Here is a 19,895-nt window from a genome sequence, read left to right as displayed (position 1 = left end):
AACTCTCCGTCACTGTATGGTACATCTAAGCATTGATTTTTGTTTGCCATTGCTTCGAAAAATTTCACGGGACTCTTCTCTCCTGAATTTTCAAAATATGGGTTCTGTAATAATTCGTACTTCACTGTGTTCTGTGCTTCGCTGGACCAATACCGTGAGAGAAACTTCTCTCAGAAATCTTCGTACGATCGCCATGTCGCTGCAACATTCTGCATGGTTTCTGCGACTGTTCCTGACATGTGTGCACATATAAAGTCTAATTTGTGTGCTAGCGTACAGTGTTCTCGTAATCCTACTTGGAATTGATCAATAAAGGTTCGTGGATGTAATGAGTTTCCTTCCCGAAAGTGTTGAAATTTTCTGACTGTGAAGAAATGACCGTTGTCGTACTTCGTCATAGTTCCATATGAAATTCGCGATTCTTCGCCACTTTTGTTTCTGATCATTTCTCCCGTCGTTCTTTCCGATTGTGGTAGATCCATTGGATATTGTCCACTGTAACTTTCGCCTACCCTTGCGTAGTATCGTTGGAGTGGTATGCAATAATTTTCTTCCATCGGCTGTGAACGTGTAGCTGAATGCATTGCACTGTACTCTTCGCGACCTGGCTTTCCATTGTCAGTTATTGGTTCGGTATCTTGTCTGGCTAACCTTGCTGCTTCATTGCACGATCCAAACTGTCTTGAAACATACATTTGCGGTTCCGCATGTGTTTGTGATGCCGTTTGTTCATCAAGAATTTCGAAACGTGTTTGTTGCTGAGCAGGCTGTCTGATTTCACGTATGTTACTTTCCGCCTGTGACTGGAATCGCAAATGCGTAATATCTTCGTTATTTGCTTGTTTTTCCGGTGGTGTTACAGATACGGATGTGGTTGCTGACTCAGTGCTTGTTCGATACTGTTCACTACGCTCTTCAATGGTTTGCAACAACTCTGTTCGCAATTTCTGAAATTGTTGCTTCGTTTGCGATTCTATTTTGACTATGCGGTTATCATATCTTTTCAGCGCTGCTTTTGTGATACGTTTGTGTAACACACTGTTTTCAACAATTTCACGCGCTGTACCTGCTTCTTGTCTAGTAATTACGTTTATCTGTTTCTCTAGTTCTTGACTTCTCCCTGGGTGTTGTTACGTAATGTTTTGATCTCGTCCTGAATGTCATTACGCAATGTTTGTACGTCCGCTTGTACCCCGTCAATGTCTGTTCTCAATTGATTGTGACCTGTTATTAAGTTTCCTATCACTTCTCGAGATTCTTTTGCCTCGTTTTCAATGTGACTTAGGTGTAACTGAATTTTTTTGTTTTGTTCTTTAATCTCACGCATTTGTCTCGTGGTTTCTGCATTCTGAATTTGAATTTGGTTCGCTATGTCTTTATTTTGTCTTGTCATGGTTTCCGTAATTTGTTGTAATAATTCAGCCAGATTAGTGGGTCCTATTGCGTTTTCTTCCGACGTCCTACGCTCTGTGTTTTCGCCCAAGTGTTGGTTCGCAACCGATTGCATTGAACTGTGCTGTGACACGTTTCTGCTCGCATTCCTTGTACTCTGTGGTGAGGGAGCTCTGATTACTTGTACTATGGGTTCTACGTATTCAAGACGCAACTTAGAATCCTCATCGACTGTCTCTCTACATTCCTGCTCCTCTGTCGTATGCTGACTTACGTTTTCTATGCCTTGACGTACATTATCTTCGTTATGGTGATTTGTATCTCCTATTTCTCGCGATACTGCATCATCTGTTGTACTGTCCTCTATTCTCTGTCCATTTTCATGCTGGTTCTCTACCTCAATTCGGTCAAGGTCTCGATCTGCCATTGCTAATGTTTCCGAATCCTTTATTTTCTGTTTTAAAAGCAATTCACGCGCCCTACTTCAAGTCAACATGCGCTCATACGATCTCACGCGTTTCATAAACTTTATTCACACGACTTGACAAACGATTCACTTACTTGTTGGGTGAGAACCAACTTGTCAACGATGTATCCGCCACCTGTGCGCTTGCATTGAAGAGAAAACTTAATTCTAACAATATTAAAATTCACAACTTAATTATGCTATTGTCTCTGACACTTTCTTACTATCTATCGCTGCAACTACTGTTTTCGAGTATTTAAAACTTTAGGAAAAATTTTTTACTACGACAATTTTTTCAACAGGATATTTTTCTGACCTAGTTAGGCATGTGGTCGACTTTCAATCATGGTATTTTACCATCGTAGCAAGGTCGCCATTTTCTAACATTCTGCGTGGTGTCTGTTTGTTCTATATCGTGTCTCCCTACCACTTTCGCGCAACGACGCTCTGAGCGTGTTTTTTAGGGAATTGACTAGTTTGAACCTGGGACCTGTTGCTGGTAAGGAGACGTCAGACCACACATGACATGTAGAATTCAGGAGAGTTCAGTGAGACTAGCGATGATATAACCAAATACTTAATGATTTCAGCGTCAGCTCCACTGCACTCCCTGTAAAAGAATCTTAATGCTAACTAAATTTAGTGGAAGTGGTTCAAGGCTTTCCTATTTTTAGTTAGCTGGTAAAATAAAGTCGAAAAAGCAGTTAAGTTTACCATTGGAAATTTTATTCTACTCACAAAACATTGTTTACAAATTGTATTATTAATAAAAGGAAATGTTTTAATACAGGATGGTAAAAACCAACTGCGTTCAACACAAATGTGAACGAATATTCCCTGTTGGGATTCCATGTTCTGCAATGGAACGAAGGATGACCTATGCCATATCACATCTATAATCTATTTTTAAATTAAGTTTCAGAAAAGAGAAAACTATCAAAATGGTCTACAGTGACACTCAATTATCTTTAATTACTTTTCTAACTTGTCGTAAATTACAGTGGCTGATATGGCTTCTCAATAACCATATAACAGAAAAATCATCTATCCTATGAGAAACGTTGTACTTTTCGTGGTGGGGCAATGTTTTTAAAGTTTGCAACGTAACAGAGACGCGAAAAAGTCTCACGCTAAAACTTGCAGCTGGTGTGGTCCTATTAGCGTTATCGTAAGATCTATACCGTTCTTCTGGAGGACTCTAGCTTTTAACATGGGCTTGGGGTTGGTCCTAATGTAACAGAGACGCGAAAAAGTGTCACGCTAAAACTTGTAGCTGGGGTGGTCCTAGTGGTTAGCTGGAGACGTGGGTGTCCAGTCCGTCCCTTATCGTAGGGCCTTCTAGCTTAACACGGTTCTGCTCTCGGCTTCTGTTCTCGTTTCTCCCCTCGGAACTGCGTCTGTCTCACGGTAGAAAGGTATGACATGCATTTAGGCATTCTTGTGTTAGTCTGTGGTATTCCATTTGTTCACTCGTTACTCGTATTACTTTGGTTAATTTAATGTCACGATTTATTCGGAGCTATGTGACATACTACTGGATTTGCTTATCATGTCAGGGTTTTCATGGAAGGTGTTGGATTTGCCTGACACCTAACAATTGCTAGTCTGTTAGCACTGACAACTCTACGCTAGCGCCGCTGCTCTCGGTCGTTAGGAGACGGCCGCCGGCCACTGCTTTGTGCGTGGTGAGAGGAAATGCCTGAAATTTGCTACACTCGGTATACTATTGATAGTGTGGATCTCAGAATATTGAATTCCCAAACGGCTTCCGAAACGTACTGGCCCATGCGTTCAGCTACAACTACACTACTGTCCATTAGAATTGCTACACCACGAAGATGACGAGCTACAGACACGAAATTTAACCGACAGGAAGAAGATGCTGTGATATGCAAATGATTAGCTTTTCAGAGCATTCGCACAAGATTGGCGCCGGTGGCGACACCTATAACGCGCTGACATGAGGAAAGTTTCCAACCGATTTCTCATACTCAAATAGCGGTTCACCGGCTTTGCCTGGTGAAACGTTGTTGTGATGCCTCGTGTAAGGAGGAGAAATGCGTACCATCACGTTTCCGACTTTGATAAAGGTCGGATTGTAGCCTATCGCGATTGCGGTTTATCGTATCGCGACATTGCTGCTCGCGTTGGTCGAGATCCAATGACTGTTAGCAGAATATGGAATCGGTGGGTTCAGGAGTATAATACGGAACGCCGTGCTGGATCCCAACGGCCTCGTATTTCTAGCAGTCGAAATGACAGGCATCATATCCGCATGGCTGTAACGGATCGTGCAGCCCTGTCTTGATCCCTGAGTCAACAGATGGGGACGTTTGCAAGACAACCATCTGCACGTTTGCAGCAACATGGACTATCAGCTCGGAGACCATGGCTGCGGTTACCCTAGACGCTGCATCACAGAGAGGAGCGCCTGTGATGGTGCACTCAACGACGAACCTGGGTGCACGAATTGCAAAACGTCATTTTTTGGGATGAATCCAGGTTATGTTTACAGCATCATGATGGTGGCATCCGTGTTTGGTGACATCACGACGAACGCACATTGGAAGCGTGTATTCGTCATCGTCATACTATCGTATCAGCCATCGTGATAGTATCTGGTGCCACTTGTTCGCATTGACGGCACTTTGAACAGTGGACGTTACATGTCAGTTGTGTTACGACCCATGGGTCTACCCTTCATTCGATCATTGGGTAACCCTACATTTCAGCAGGATAATGCACGACCGCATATTGCCGGTCCTGTACTGGCCTTTATGGATACAGAAAATGTTCGGCTGCTGCCGTGGCCAGTACGTTTCCAGATCTCTCACCAATTGAAAACGTCTGGTCAATGGTGACCGAGCTACTGGTTTGTCACAATAAGCCAGTGACTATTCTTGATGAACTGCGGTATCGTGTTGAAGCTGCATGGGCAGCTGTAGCTGTACAGGCCATCCAAGCTCTGTTTGACTCAATGCCTAGGCGTATGATGGTCGTTATTACGGCCAAAGGTGGTTGTTCTCGGTACTGATTACTCAGGATCTATGCACCCAAATTGCGTGAAAATGTAATCACATGTCAGTTCCAGTATAATATATTTGTCCTATCAATACCAGTTTATCATCTTCACTTGTCCTTGGTGTAGCAATTTAATGGATAGTAGTGTAAAATTCCCGTCGTGAGGCCATAATCAAGTAGGAAACCTTTTCACATGGATCACCTGAGCTCCGCTAATGCACTGCCATTTTACACCTTGTGTAAGCGGTACTACGCTATGCATACATGCGCATATTGCTTTACTACGACTTTTATCACCTCAGTGTATTATTGTTATCGATTTTCAATCTGACTCACAATCGGAGTGATGGCTGTAGCCTATAAATGGGATAAGGACAGGAAGTGCCTGTAGTAGGTTACTGGGCTGTGAGCCGAATTACTGGAAGTTTGCAGCGTAGGTGTTCTGTTCTCTCCTGTGCTTGTTGATTGTTGATCGGGGAATATTTGACGCTAATCGTATCAGGGGGAGTTCATAATGCGGTGGACGGTGGGGGAGCTTGAGTGTCGCCGAGGGTCCCTCGACAGACCGCGCCAGCAGGTCTGCCGACACTCGAGCCGCTTTGTGAAGAAGTCTGGGGTGCCGGAGCGTGGCGCCCGGGGCCAGGCCGCGACACCGACAGCCAGCGGACAATGGCCGCCCGCGGCTCCTCCGGGACTGCCGGAAGGTCGCGCATCTGGCGCCGTCAGCTGAGAAGCCAATTAGGCTAATGGCGGTCCTCGCGCGCCGGGGTGTCTGCGCAGCTTAGGCGGCCCCTCTGCCCGAACTGTCACAGGCCGCCGTTCGCCGACACTTTCTGATACTGAATCGGCTTGCTAGGAGACCCATCGGCTGTCGTCTGTCATTTGACTCTCGCCTTATGGCTTTGTATAATTGGTGTCACATCGGTTCGAGGATCGCACGTAGCGCTTACTAATTTGGGAGGATAACAAAAAGTTTCTCTTTTGCATAGAATTCACAGTCTGCTATTTGAATTTTTTTAGTTTATCATTAAGAAGCGTCGTTGTTCCGACGCAGGGCATGAGTCCAGATGTTCTTTGGCTGATTCAGTTCTGTGACTTGTAATGGAAACTAGCACACGTCAAAGGACATAAGTTTCATGTTAAATCTTTGTATGGCCATCCTTGTAGAGGATAGTTATCAGGTCCTCGGATGTACAGCATTAAATGAAACTTAAAACAGCTGCATCTCCCACTTTTGCGGTTAATTTATTTATGCTACCAGTATCTGTGTGCCATTACACCATCTTGATTCAAAGGCTGATGAACGAAAGCATAGAGTCATGTAATTCAGATCTGTGCAGACACCAGTTATACGCCGACGGGAAAAAAAATCGCAGCACCAAGAAGGAGTTGTGCGATACAAACGAAAGTTGGTAGGCTTGTCCTTACATCTGAAAGATGATATCTATTAGAATTTCGCGCCACCCGCATAGTCACGCCACCATGAGGATACAAATCAGATTTGCAGATTTGATGATGTATATTAAAATTTTGCACCAGCCGCATAAGATTGGCGTTAATAGCATTACTGTGAGGATGAAAATCAGATTTGCAGATATTGTAAATTCTGTAGCGTAATGAGCGTTAGTTGCGTCTGACATTGGACGTAGTGAGTTGATGTTAGGTAAAAATGCCTTTAAGGTGACAAAGACGCCGTTATCAATGTAAGTAGTCTGTTTAGGTTATATTTTGGTAACGCCACGTAGCGCTCTGTATGAAAATCACTGACTGAACTGTGCGCAGTCTGTGGCTGGTTGGCATTGGTGGAATATTCGCTATTGTAGTGTTGGGCTGTTGGATGTGAACAGCGCGTAGCGTTGCACAGTTGGAGGTGAGCCGCCAGCAGTGGTGGTTGTAGGAAGAGAGATGGCAGAGTTTTGAGAGCGGACGATCCGGACGTGTGTCAGTTAAAAAAACGAAATTTGTAAGACTGGATGTCATGAACTGATATTGTTTCTTCTCCATCAAAATCTTTCATTTGCTAACTATGCCTATCAGTAGTTATTGTCATCAGTAGTTAGACTCCTTTCTTTAGCTGGCAGTATTGGCGCTCGCTGTATTACAGTAGTTCGAGTAACGAAGATCTTTGTGAGGTAAGTGATTCATAAAAGGTATAGGTTATTGTTAGTCACAGCCATTCTTTTATAGGGATTATTGAAAGTCAGATTGCGTTGCGCTAAAAATATTGTGTGTCAGTTTAGTGTTGATCAGAATAAGTAAAGACAGAAATGTCTGAGTACGTTCAGTTTTGCTCAGCTGTTTGAAAATCAAATAACCTAAGGGGTTTACCAGCACAGTAAGTCATAAAATTTTCAAAGGGGAGGTTTCATCAGCACCTTACTGAGTTTGAATGACATCATGCAACAGGTCTGTGAAAAGCTGGATGTTCCTTCTACGATATTGCAGAAAGACTTGTAAGGAATGCAGCCACTGTACATCACTGCTGATAGTAGTGGTCACGAGAACGTATGGTCGCAAGAAGACCGGGCTCCGGATGGCGATGTGGCACCAACGAGAGGGAAGACCATCGGTTCGGCTTATGGCTCTGCCCCATCGTAATCCATCTGCAGCAGCAATTTGACCAGAAATTGGTATCACTGTGACACAACGACCTGTTACAAACTGGTTACTTCAAGGACTACTGCGAGCCAGACATGTTACGTGCATCCCACTGACCGCAAACAACCGCCATTTGCGACTTCAGTGATGCCAAGCGAGAGTTCTTTGAGGGGTGGAGGTGTGCTGTGTTTTGTGACGAAATCTGGTTCTGGTTCCTTTGCTCGCTGTTGTGCGAAAGATTTTATGAACAAAGAATGCAGGAAACTAAAGTCTACGACCGATATAAAATCACTAGGAGCCGTGCGGAAATAAAACGACACTTAGAGCTACACGTTCTGTTTTAGCTCGCACTCTTGTGGGGGAGGTATAATATGATAGCGTCCCTGTGTGGAAAATAGTAATGGCAAATTTTGGACGAGCATCTACGCTTTTGTGAGAGTGTGTTGATTGGCGCTTCTACGGTACTCGCACTGGAGAGAGATCAAAAATTGTTACGGAGGTTTTGCTTGGCAGTCACGTCTGCCGTCTACCTGACGATTAGTGATGGGGGCAAAAACAGTATTGTACTCGAAGGCTATGAAAAGAGCCAGATTTTCTTTTCAAGAGCACATCACATTCTGGCTCCAAGTGGTGAACATCTTCCACTCTGTATTGTAATTGTTAACACTCGGGCTGAACATTTCATATTGTAACATTCCTTTGCATGAAAGTGTGCGGAGAACCGCAGATCATCAAGTTTAAAATAATAGGTAGCTATTTTCTATGGGCAGGACAGCCAATATCATTCGGCCACAATGACGGCATGTGCAAAAGGATATAATTAGCATGCGAGCTCTACGTGTTCTTTACTGACAAGCAACAGACTCAACTAGCGGGTCGGAGTACGTCATTTTCTGCAGCAACCGCAGATTCAGTTACGGTAAGTTCACTGTGCTATGCGGAGCCTTGACTGTAGGTTTGGGAGAGATAGTTACATTTCAGTATATTCAATATTCTATAAGCAGTGTGATGTCTGGAGTGAAAATCAGAACTCGAACGTGTAAGAGGGATATTACTGTTGACTTTCCTAAAACAGTTTCGAATTAAATATTCACTCATTACCCAGTCCGAATTAATGTGCTTTTAGTTGTCACGTGAAGACTGAAGTTACTCGCCTTGTCACTTTTCTCGGAACTCAACCACAATTTTGCCTCCTCATTTTTAATTGCATGTCATGTTTCGTACTTTTTTACGTTTAATTTTGTACTCATATAACCTTATTTTGTATCTTACATGAAAGTTCTTAATTAATAAAATCTTCTACTCCATCACGTATTTCATTTAAATTTATCCACGTTACGTTGACGTTAGGATGATCCCGCAAACGCCACGTAGAGTTACAGCCACTGTTAATTACAGACTAAACTCCAAGTAACCTTTTCGTAGCGTTTCTCCAAACGCGTATATACTTAGAGAGCGCTCAAGTTCCCGGGGTTCCACTGAATCACGGGATACAGCGTGTTAGGAATTAATACAAACATTAAGTTAGACGACTCGTGTAGAGTAGCGTATTTAGTTTCCGGACCGGTGTACAGAGTTATGAATAAATTTCAAATAGCAACATTAAGTAACTGAGTATCACCACTTTCATATAACTTACGTGATGTAAGCAGTGGAAGGCAGGAAAGTTGTCTGGAAGCGTGAATCTTATGCGTCTCATGTTGATTTTACGTTTGGAGGGGCATGGCAGTGATGGGAGGACACCATGAGGTAAATTATATGTTAACAGCCACAGTAAATACTGTGTGCGAATCATCGGTGTATGGATGTGCGACAGGTTGAGGTGGTAAAAATAAAACGAAAAATTAAAAAAAAGTAAATGATTTACGTGTTTATCTCGTGTTGCCGCAGTCCTCTAATGAAACTTGGTAGTCACTACAACGACTTGCTGAAACGTATCGTCCCAATTCTTTGTCACGAAATGTTTATGGCAACTTCTTCAGGTTCACATACAGGTTTTATTCAAGGGAGGCAGAAAGCTGAATGCCGAATCATCTGGTGCGCTGCTGAAAGAACGTACTACAAGAAAACGGGCCAAACTTGCTGAAGCTCTTTTTCGGAAAAACTTTTGCTTGTAGCACACAAAATAAAACACAACATTTTTAGATTTGCATGCTTTTCACTATGCAATCATCCTCAAACGATAGAAACTATTAATTACAAATATTTCATTCCTCCAGTTTGTAAGTTTCACAACACAGTTTGATTATTTCGTGGTTATCTCTTTGTTACGGATCACCTTTATTACGATATTTGGAAGCTGATTAGCTCACTACACATTGACCGAAGTATTTGCAGCGAATTAAGAGGGCGGATGTTGATTGCTGATCTGAGGGAAAGAGAAACTGGCAATCTGAAGTTTTTATCATATCGCCAAATGCTTATTTCCTCATGAAAAACGGTTCAAATGTCTCTGAGCACTATGGGACTAAACATCTGAGGTCATCAGTCCCCTAGAACTTGGAACTACTTAAACCTAACTAACCTAAGGACGTCACACACATCCATGCCCGAAGCAGGATTCGAACCTGCGACCAGAATGAAGCACCTAAAACCGCTCGGCCACAACGGCCGGCTGCCTCACACTATCAGCTGTTGTTCTTATTACACTACATTGTTTCTAGGAATCAGATATGAGTGATTTATGAAGCTCACCCATTTGGCCACAGTAGTTCAAAAAATGGTTCAAATGGCTCTGAGCACTATGGGACTTAACTTCTGAGGTCATCAGTCCCTTAGAACCCAGAACTACTTAAACCTAACACACATCCATGCCTGAGGCAGGATTCGAACCTGCGACCGTAGCAGTCACGTGGTTCTGGACTGAAGCGCCTAGAAGCGCTTGGCCACCGCGGTCGGCTATTTCCTCATCAGTGGGAGGTGAATTCCAGGTCAAAAGGCAGAGTGAAAAAAAGTGATCCAGACAAGTTTCTAACCCACAGCTGACTGGTATCCACCCACACGCTCAGTCACTAGACTAGCACATCAGAAGCAAAATAAATTTCGATAAGTTTTCTCTGTGCACTGCTGCTCTCTCGAGCAATGGCACCTGTTTCCTAGTGGCAGTAGCATTGCTTTTAGAACTTAATTCATCTAATTCGGACATTTCGACGAAAACTTTATAAACTGTACAAATATTCCTCGGGAATCAGTGTATCTAAACGTCAAAACTGGATCAAAATCTCACAGAAGTTCGCGAGATTTGCCTGTAAAACAGACGGACGCTAGGAAACAACGTCAGTTCATATAGAGGGAGATTGGCGCGCACGCAATATAATGCCGTTTTACAGATTTCTTTAATTCCGAAAATGATTTATTTACTGCATTACAAAGCAGGATAAGCGAATCGTGGTTAATGCACTGAGTGAGTGGAAGAAAGTGCAACCAGTCTTTTATAAATAACCAGAAAATTTCTAGGGGAAGGGTTGATACGGAGCAAACAATACGTTTATGTATTGGTAGTGTTGAAACGACAGTGTTTGTCGTAGATTGATATATCACAGTATTACGACTTGAACAAGAGAACGAATAGGTGCTACTTTAGTGTTGCAATCTTGATTTTACGTGGAAGTCTTTTTCAAAAAGTCTCCACTTAGACTGCATCTCGTTGCATGATATAAAAGTAGTCTGGTGCAGATGATTCACAGTCTTGGTATTTGACGATTACACGTTGAAAATAATGTATCCAGATGTGTTACATATCTGTTGCAGGTAATGTTACAATCAGATATACGTGGCACTGTCGTGTTTAAAGAATATATTCGTCAATACAATGTCCTATTCCGTGGCACTCGCAAAATAGTTTCATTTCAATGATGGGTGTGACACATTTAAAGGCTTGTTTACACCAAGGAATATTCCTCTAAATGTTAAAACCCGGTATCGTGCATGCAAATTGTTCCACCAGTTACCCACCAATTTGCGTCCATTGGAAACCCATAAACTTAGTTCATCCGCTCATAAAAGCAAAATGGTTCAAATGGCTCTGAGCGCTATGGGACTTAACATCTTACGTCATCAGTCCACTAGAACTTCGAACTACTTAAACGCAACTAACGTAAGGACATCACACACATCCATGCCCGAGGCAGCATTCGAACCTGCGACTGAAGCAGTGTCGCGGTTCCAGACTGTAGCGCCTAGAACCGCATGGCCACCGAGGCCGGCTCATAGAAGCAGTGCGTGCAGTTACGTTTACTCAGTATATTCATGTAGGTTACCTAGAGATAAACGTTTACATGTGGTAAGACATTTGGGAGAACGTGAGATGAAATCACCATCTGGCCATCCAGGTTAAGGTTTTCCATTGTTCGCTAAATCACATAAAGATAGTGCTAGGATGATTATTTCCTTAAAATGGACATGATCGGTTTCTTTGCAATATTCTTCATTAATCTGAACCTGTCTTCCATCCCTAGTAACATCATCGTTAACGAGACGTTAGATTCTAAGGTCAATTCTCTCCATTCTAATTCCACATATACCCTTATTCCTCATATTTCTGGCTGGCTGACAATGGTCGTACCACCAGAGATAGCAGTGCAACATGTACTGAAACATATTGTTCAACACAACTTCGGTTTGATGGCTGATCTGAAGCGACGTAGAGGCAAAGATATGATCTAATTTCGTTGTTCCGTGATCTCTTATGGAAATATTCCATTTTTGGAGAGGAAGAATATATGAAGGCGTTGATTTAATTTTCACATGATTGACAGAGTAAGCAGCGTATAGATTCAGTTTGTGAAAGATGTAGAGGTGCGGCGTTGATGTCAGAGCAGTATAAAAGAACCGTAGACAAAACATCCATTTGGGTGGCAACGACAATAAAAAGGGTAATCATTAAAGTGAGCAGGACGGGGACACTCCAATAGCCCAATTCACATTCATAAGAAAAGTTTGGAAAAACATTAGGAGGTTTTGCAGGTGCTTTGCACGCCCGATAAGCTGTACACGATCTGGGTCTTCTAATATACTGCTCAAAAGAATTGGGGAGACACATGTACCTACGTCCGGCATATTAGATCCGTTCTCATACAAGTGGTATGTGTGGTCTTACTGCATGGCTTCAGATGTTCGCTTGGATAATAATTAAAATCATTCATCATCTACTGGCTGTGTTACGCACTATAATGTGAGGTAACCCATCATGAGTACCGTTTTCCAAGTGTTTTCTGGTGAGGTACACAAATGACTGTTGTCTTTTGGGAACTTTGTATACAGTCAAACAAATGCAATGCGACGGCTTAATGTAGTGCAAGTTACAAGCACGGTCTGTTTGATCCAACAGGGATGGACTTTCGGTCGTGTTGCTGCAGTTTCCAATGCCTCTCCATGTGTCATCTATAGATTGTGGACACGCCACAGTACGCAAGGGTAGTTGGAAAACGTCGCCGACGCGTTATAACTCTATGTGAAGAGCAATATCTGTCCTTCCCTGCCTTGGGGTGTTGCACGGATACCGAGAGAGGACTGCAAGACGAATTCAAATGGCCACTGGAGCCGCTGTTTCCGGTCGGACTGTAATGATTAGGTTACGAGGAAGTATCTTACGACCTAGACGTCCTGTTCGAGTACCCCGCTTAACTCTACTTGTGTTACGCTGTTCCCATGCTAAATGGGCGAAATGGAACTTCGTCACCTGCGGTATGTGTTATACACACACGAGTCCGGATATCCTCCGACGCAAGGTGATGGCCGTGTTCGTGTGCTGAGGCCCGTGGTGAATGGTACCTGCCTAATGTTTAAGAGGAAATCGATAGATTTCCAAGGTTCTGTGATATTGTGGGGAGGTTCCAATATTGAGAGCCATACGGGTCTTGTCGTTGTCCATGGTCGCCTTACCGCCACACAGTACAGCGAACTGATCCCGTTGGACCGTCTGGTGGCTGCTGCATAGTTCGTAGCCCTGAATTCCTTCTAATACCCAGGGCCTATGTGGCAGGGACGTTTTGCAAGGCCTGGACAATGAAGTAATGAAATGGCTGGCGGTAGGTCCCGACCTAAACCCCACCATGCATTAGTAGGACTTGCTCGATAGTTGTGTTCATAGACGTCCTGCACCACCAGGAGAAACCCTCATTGAACAATGAGAACAATACCACTGGATGACTGCCGTAGACTTATTCGGAGCGTGCCGTGTAGGTGTCAGGAAGTGATAAACGTTCATGGAGGGTATACAAGTTACTGAAGCTTTCAAAGTCCGATGGAAAGTACTCAGAATGGCGGATGAATGATTCTTTCCACCTTGTTTTCGACACATGGCGGACATTTAGTTTCTTTTTATGTAAATTATCGAGGAAGTAATGATCTGTTGTTGTTCAAAATGGTTCAAATGGCTCTGAGCACTATGGGACTTAACATCTATGGTCATCAGTCCCCTAGAACTTAGAACTACTTAAACCTAACTAACCTAAGGACAGCACACAACACCCAGTCATCACGAGGTAGAGAAAATCCCTGACCCCGCCGGGATGTGTTGTTGTGTACTTAATTTGTGAAACATTAAGATATAATTTGGTACCATACGCAGTCCTCAATTATTGCTCAGTGTAGTATGGCAGACGTCCAAAGTCATGTTTACCTAATTCTTTCGAGCATTGTAGTAATGGGTGATACAGCACCGACAATGGGCGAATTTTATAACATAGTGATAGGGCTGATTTCAGTCAGGATTCAACTTCCCTTCGCCCTTGTATTTAACGTTCCACCGCATATCTCATGTGTCCAACCAGGCCTACGCTTTAACCTTCCACTCCCTGACTCCCTGTCCAGGATCTTGACAAAGTCTTGCCCACAAGCCTGGTAAATCCAAAATTAAACTGCGCAGGGGCTTAATCAGCATCTACGACAGATCACTTCACGTTCGTAGGAACATCTTGTCGAACAGTGCAGGCAGTACTTCGAGGAAGGTCGAGTACATTAGTTCATTCAGCTGCCGCAATAGAATACCGGTTTCGATCAGCTGATGTCTGATGGCGAGTGGTAATAGTACAATGAACAACTCATGTGTGGGCTACGCGTAACGTTTTGGTGACATACTGTCGAAAGATGACATTTTGAGCAGTTTCTATATCTCACTGTGAACTTTTTATAGGATAAATATTTACTGTAACGCTTTGGTCCTAGTGATCATCCCCCAAAGTTTGTTATAAATTGTGTGATGCAGCGCACTGTGCACAAATAAAACAAGTGTGAAGTGTGAGTTTTAGGGCCCGGGCAGAGCCTAAGAGCTAGTATCGATACAATTCAGTGTGAGTCCGCTACGGACGGCGTTAATGTCATGGTACATCAATTCGGCGGTGCCGCGCGGCTGGCGCCGAACACTCTGGAAACCGCCGCGCGGACGGCAAAAACGCACAGTGCGCCGCTGCAGACAACCAATTTCGGGAACAAGTGAAGCTGAACGCGTAATCAAGTTGAATTTAACGCCAGCTTAAATTATTACGCGAATAAGCGAGCGCTGCTAGACGCTAACGCAGAATTTATAGCACGCCCATTTCGCAGTTTTATTGCCGTTTCACGAATTTTAATTCATTATCGCAATAATTTCAGGCGCAGCGGTGTAAAATTAATATGGCACAGTGAACTGCGCTTTGAACTCGACAGCCGGTGAAACCCTTTCTGACACCTGACCGAGTTAATCAACTTTCTATCCTTTAACTAGTGCTTCGGGCTACCAATTTTCGTAATAAGCAACAGCGATGTTGGAAGGAGTGGGCAATTACCAGCATAACCTGAGATAAATAGTGGTGAATAGCTGTCTCGTATTTTTTTATGTATTTAATTACCTAAGTGCAAACCTTTTCGAACGTCGTCGGGGAAGGAAGAACTTCATGCAGTCGAAAGCCCTTTATTCACATGAAGTGCTGAGTGCTATTGACAAGGGATTTCAGATCGATTCCGTATTTCTGGATTTCCAGAAGCCTTTTGACACTGTACCCAGCAAGCGGCTCGTAGTAAAATTGCGTGCTTACGGAATATCGTCTCAGTTATGTGACTAGATCTGTGATTTCTTGTCAGAGAGATCACAGTTCGTAGTAATTGACGGAATGTCATCGAGTAAAACAGAAGTGATTTTTGGCGTTTCCCAAGGTAGTGTTATAGGCCCTTTGATGTTCCGTATCTCTATAAACGATTTGGGAGACAATCTAAGCAGCCGTCTTCGGTTGTTTGCAGATGACGCTGTCGTTTATCGACTAATAAAATCATCAGAAGATCAAAACAAATTGAAAAACGATTTAGAATAAATATCGGAATGGTGCGAAAATGGCTGTTGACCTTAAATAACGAAAAGTGTGAGGTCGTCCACATGAGTCCTAAAAGGAACTCGTTAAACTTCCGTTACACGATAAATCAGTCTAATCTAAAAGGTGTAAATTCAACTAAATACCTAGGTATTACAATTACGAACAACTTAAATTGGAAGGAACACATACAAAATGTTGTGGGGAAGGCAAACCAAATATTACGTTTTATTGGCAGGACACTTAAAAAATGTAACAGACCTACTAAGGAGACTGCCTACGCTACGCTTGTCCCTCCTCTTTTAGAATACCGCTGCGCGGTGTGGGGTCCTTACCAGGTAGGCCTGACGGAGTACATTGAAAAAGTTCAATGAAAGGCAGCACGTTTTGTATTATCGCGATATATGGAAGAGAGTATCACAGAAAGGATACAGGATCTGGGCTGGAAATCATTAAAAGAAAGGCGTTTTTCGTTGCGACGAAACCTTCTCACGAATTTTCAATCACCAACTTTCTCCTGCGAGCGCGAAAATATTTTGTTCACTTCCACCTACATAGGGAGGAACGATCGCCACGATAAAGTAAGGGAAATCAGAGCTCGTACGGAAAGATACAGGTGTTCATTTTTTCCGCGCGCTATACGAGATTGGAATAATACAGAATTGTGAAGGTGGTTCGATGAACCCTCTGCCAGGCACCTAAGTGTGATTTACAGAGTATCTATGTAAATCTAGATGTAGAAAGACCTTCTTCAAGAAAACCAGTGAACTATATTGCAAAATGTTTCGAATTGTTAATGTTGTATATATTGAACTGCCAGAGATCCCGTACTGCAGACAATAGAACCGCGAGCTCACAGTCTTGGCTACACCAGTTAAATAAAGACCAGACGCTTCGATCCATTAGGAAAACAAGTAGGCCGGTCATACTAATATCATAATAAAACAGACTGTTTCTGTAATATGTAAAGTTAAGCGGTAGCACACTGATGTAAGTTGATACTTCAGGCTTATTTTCCATTCTCCGTCACTGTCGTACATGTTCCATTGTCTCGTCGTTAGCTTTACTCGGGGTGGCACTTCGTGTTGAATGTAGAGTAGCCATCCTGTGTGGATGCTCTCTTGGAATTGGCAACTATTCAGTCTCCCATCACAGTTGGTCATTGTTCAGCTTAGAAGACACCGGTATCATTTCATCTGCGCATTTCACGTTATTGAAATACACCGTTGCAAGAGAAATGATCATCTGTTTTCAAGTTATGGCCCATGTTGAAGAATAATAGGCTTTCCGACCTAAGTGTATTCAACTTACTCTTTAGTATCCATTTATGTTAAGGAAAGAGGGAATATTACCTCTAATTTCCCAATAAGTAGTGGAAGCAAAATTAGTAACACGTTTGTCCAAATGACTGACAATTACTCTAACTTTGCGAAAATAATTACAATTCGCAAACCCCATACCCTCCACACAGTGGAAGTTCAAACGCATTACAATGTTTCAACCAGTGAGACGTGTGAGGCACGAGTTCACAGATTACAAGAGAATCGTTGATTTACTCAACTGTTTGACGAATTTCTAAATAAATTATTGTTCTCAATTGATGAGGGCAGAAGAAATTGTGATACACTACGAGGGCGTCCTGAAGGGTAATTCCTCCAAATTTTATATGTGGACATTCTTAATCCTTTTCAAATGAGAAAAAAGTTATTAACAATGTACACGTTCTTCATGACTACATATATGCAGCCACTAGAACGTTCGGAAACGTGGCGGTGTGTGACGTAGCTATGTCGGTGCGTGAGGAACATCGTGCCGTAATCGTGTTTCGAATTCGGAGAGTTCGTCCACACGTGGATCACCCTCCCCTTCGGCATGACAATATCAGACCACACACGACTTCTGCAACATCTGCAACAATCCGACCATTGGGTTCACTGTCGTCGACCATTCTCCATACAATCCCGACATGGCTCCATCAGTGTTTCATCTGTCTCAAGAACTTAAACGCTTCACTTTGATTGTGATGAAGCGGTGCAGGCAGAGATGAGGTTGTGGTTTCGTCAACAATGTTAAACCTTCTGCGTTGACTGTGTCAACAAATTTGTCCCTCGTTGGGAGAAACGTGTTCATCGCCAGGATGACTATGCTGAGAACTAACTCAATAGACATAAAGAAAAGATTCCGAATGTTAATAACATTTGTTTTATTAAAAGTCGTCGTTAGTTTACGCGTAGAAAAATCGGAGGCGTTACTTTTCAGCACCCTCTCGTACAAGCAACTGGTAGTGCAGCAGCCACGCAAAAGGAACGTCACGAGAATTGCTTAACTTTCAGTCGCAACCAGTTGGCTTCGGCCCGGCAGACTATCGTAACTAATTTAAAAAATGAAGTGAATGGAATAATAAAATATCCGCAAGTCACTCGACGTTCAACGCTCCGACTTGTTCCTCGCTGGTCGATTAATGAAGGAAACTCAATAAAGATTCAGAATAGCCCGCGAAAATGAACGGGGAACGGATTAGATCGTGGTTTAAACTAGTGAAGGAGAAAACACTGTGGAGGGCCTATTCGACATCGTGAGCGACATGAGACGTCGTCTAATGGCATGTGCAGTCACTCACAAAGAAAGATCAGTAATTTATGAATTATGAAAATAGTATGTACGAATTTTTGGAAACATCAAAGTACCTTATTGAAATCATTAATATGAGGCAGTAAGTACAGTGGGTTGCCTTAACAAGAGTAGCACGAAACACTGTCTAGCACACCGTGCAATCAGTCAGCAAAGGAAGGATGTTTCACATGTAAAAATCGAGCTCTCCATTCTACTCTATCCTGTGCAAGCTTCTTCATCTCCCAGTACTTACTGCAACCTACATCCTTCTGAATCTGATTAGTGTATTCATCTCTTGTTCTCCCTCTACGATTTTTACCCTCCACGCTGCACTCCGATGCTAAATTTGTGATCCCTTGATGCTTCAGAACATGTCCTACCAACCGGTCCCTTCTTCTTGTCAAGTTGTGCCACAAACTCCTCTTCTCCCCTATTCTATTCAATACCTCCTCATTAGTTACGTGATCTACCCATCTAATCTTCAGCATTCTTCTGTACCAGCACATTTCGAAAGCTTCTATTCTCTTCTTGTCCAATCTATATATCGACCATGTTTCACTTCCATACATGGCTACACTCCATACAAATACTTTCATAAACGAATTCCTGACACTTAAATCTATACTCGATGTTAACAAATTCCTCTTCTTCAGAAACGCTTTCCTTGCCATTGCCAGTCTACATTTTATATCCTCTCTACTTCGACCATCATCAGTTATTTTGCTCCCCAAATAGCAAAACTCCTTTACTACTTTAAGTGTCTCATTTCCTAATCTAATTCCCTCAGCACCACCCGACTTAATTCGACTACATTCTATTATCCTCGTTTTGCTTTTGTTGATGTTCATCTTATTTCCTCCTTTGAAGACACCGTCCATTCCGTTCAACTGCTTTTCCAAGTCCTTTACTGTCTCTGACAGAATTACAATGTCATCGGCGAACCTCAAAGCTTTTATTTCTTCTCCATGGATTTTAATACCTACTCCGAATTTTTCTTTTGTTTCCTTTACTGCTTGCTCAATATACAGATTGAATAACATCGGGGAGAGGCCACAACCCTGTCTCACTCCCTTCCCAACCACTGCTTCCCTTTCATGCCCCTCGACTTTTATAACTGCCATCTGGTTTCAGTACATATTGTAAATAGCCTTTCGCTCCCTACCACCTTTAGAATTTGAAACAGAGTATTCCAGTCAGCATTGTCAAACGCTTTCTCTAAGTCTGCAAATGCTAGAAACGTAGGTTTGCCTTTCCTTAACCTTTCTTCTAAGATAAGGCGTAAGGTCAGTATTGCCTCACGTGTTCCAACATTTCTACGAAATCCAAACTGATCTTCCCCTAGGTCGGCTTCTACCGGTTTTCTCATTGGTCTGTATAGAATTCGCCATAGTATTTTGCAGCTGTGACTTATTAAACCGATAGCTCGGTAAATTTCACATCCGTCAAGACCTGCTTTCTTTGGGATTGGAATTATTATATTCTTCTTGAAGTCTGAGCGTATTTCGCCTGTCTCATACATC

The sequence above is a fragment of the Schistocerca piceifrons genome, chromosome 7, assembly GCF_021461385.2.
Source record: "Schistocerca piceifrons isolate TAMUIC-IGC-003096 chromosome 7, iqSchPice1.1, whole genome shotgun sequence".
Classification (NCBI taxonomy): domain Eukaryota; kingdom Metazoa; phylum Arthropoda; class Insecta; order Orthoptera; family Acrididae; genus Schistocerca; species Schistocerca piceifrons.
Note: the sequence above shows the minus strand (reverse complement) of the source record.